We start from the raw sequence: 2540 nt of genomic DNA, 5'->3' as shown, positions 1-2540 counted from the left end.
GAGCTAAGCCCATTCAAATTTGACAAAAGCCCAACCCAAGTATGCCCAAGCTTTATTGACCAGTTGCAAATTTTGCAGAGGTAGATATAAGGATGTCACTCAGCATGGGTTTGGCTCAATTCGAATCCGACCTGAAGTCGCACCAACACAGACCCAACCTAGCCTGGAAAAACATGAATATAGGATTGGTGAGCAAGCCAGGTACCTCACTTGATGGTTTTACAAAGAATGGGCCTGGGTCCTCAAAATTTGACAAATGCTTAACCCAAGCCCACCTAAATTGCCTTTCTAAATGAGACATTGAGGCCCTGTTTGACAATGTTTTCATATGTTTCTGTTCTTTTAGAAATTCCTGTGCTAAAACAGGAATTTTATTTCTTACTCCTCAAGAGTAATATAGACACTTAGCAAATTATTTTTAGAGAATGAATTTTTATTTTACAAAAACAAAAATAGCATTTGAGTTGGTGTCAATAACCACAATCTTTCTCTTAGTCTTATTTTTAACCACCTAGGTTTTTTTTTTTTTTTTTTGATGTACCAAGATTTCAGTTAATGTACCATTGATTTGTATGTCAAATTTAACTCATAATTAATTTTGTATGTTAGGTTGGAGCTTTCTTTTGAATATATGAACTCTAAAAATTAACCAAAAATCAAGCTCTGATTTTCTCTCTATTGAATACATGGACTGTACCGATAATCAGTACCAAACATCACCACTATCTCTGACTTTTCACTATTGAATATATGAATTCTGCCATTGACCAAGTGATCTAGATCGGTGTGGATAGACTTAATAATTTTCTTAAATTATTTAATAATTATTTATTGAAGTAATAATAATAATAATAATAATAATAATAATAATGGATTGTTCTTTAAATAATTATGTAACAATTTTTAATAGATTAATTTCTTAATTTAATTTTCCTAAATTTTTTAATAATTATTTAGTTGAATAATAATAATGGATTATTATTTAAATAGCTTTGGAGAATATATTTTTCATAGATTAATTTCTTAATTTTAACTACTTTTTTAAAAAATAATTATGGATTATTAGTTAAGGAGTTTCCCTAAATTATTTGATAATTGTTAACTATAATTATTAATTTTATAGAAATTAGTAAATTACAATAATTAGTAATGTCTTTTATCAATAAATTATTATTGTAAAAATTCATTAAATTACAATGTCTAATGTAGAGCTAAACGTTGAAATTTTGAATATTTATTAATAACCAAAAATTATTAAATAATGGATTGTTTATTAATTTTTGGTAGATTATTTAATCATTTAATATTTTTTAAATAATGGATTATTTCTGAAATAATTATTTCATAATTTTTGGTAGAATATCTTCCAGAAATTTTTAATAATTTTCATAACTAAAGAATTATTTAACAGTAGACTATTATTTAAGAATAGATTACTTAACAACAATGGAAGATGCCATAAATATATAGGAAACATCACTCAGACCCAATTCCACAAATATATTTTTTATTATATATTTTTATAATATATATTATAAAAATTAAAAAACCAAAAAATCAATGAACCGAACCGATCAACTGATTAATCGACTGGTTTCGGTTCAATTTTAATTATCGATTTTCCAAAAACTGATAGTATCAATTCAATTAAAAAAAAAGTCCCACAATTTAGTTAACCGTGCCGTGAAAAGATTTATAATTATATGAATTCCCTTCTTAGCTCCTACGAAATTTATTAGAGTTAATAAGGTTGGCCCATCCATGCTCCATCCATTCTCCATCTAAATCTTGATCGAAAATTGCAACACACTTGCTTTTTGGTTCTTGAATCTTGACTGGACCACGGATTAGGGGTTGCATCTGTTAAAGTGTTAATATATGAATTCGCATCACCGCCCCACAGGACATCTTAATCATGTATTGAGAACATCTCCCAATGACAAGTGCGGGAGATGTTCTCAATGCATGCTGAGATATGCACGTGGGGCCCCGATGTGATGTCTTGTCTGTTGGATTTTGATGGATTTGAATTAAATTCTAACATAACATTTATATATATAATAAATAATTTTTTTACTAAAAAATTAATAAATTAAACTTAAAATGACCAAATTGTTATACTTTAAAAGGTATATATAAAAAATGACTTAAACATTACATAATATTATTAAATAAAAATAACTTCTATGAAGCTCAATTTATAATGCCAGAAATACATGATAAATCCCCTTGAATTTTGATAAATCTCATCTAATTGGTGATTGCTTTTATAATACCAGTTCATTGATTTCAATTTTCCACTATCATGTCTTTCGGTATCATAATAGAACCTAAAAGAAAATGTGATAATTAAACCAACTCTATCGATGAATCTATATTAATTCTACATAAATATATATACATACAATATTCTAATTAATTAGTATAATATAACTTGGAATTTAATTGGGTCTGGTTAAATCAGATTGGGCTTTAAGCTCGGATGATGGGAACCATTGACTGCCCTAGTACTTAAACAAATAATTACTCTGGTGTAAATC

Source organism: Nelumbo nucifera, chromosome 1, assembly GCF_055504915.1.
Source record: "Nelumbo nucifera cultivar China Antique chromosome 1, China Antique-T2T, whole genome shotgun sequence".
NCBI classification, from domain to species: Eukaryota; Viridiplantae; Streptophyta; class Magnoliopsida; order Proteales; family Nelumbonaceae; genus Nelumbo; species Nelumbo nucifera.
Note: the sequence above shows the minus strand (reverse complement) of the source record.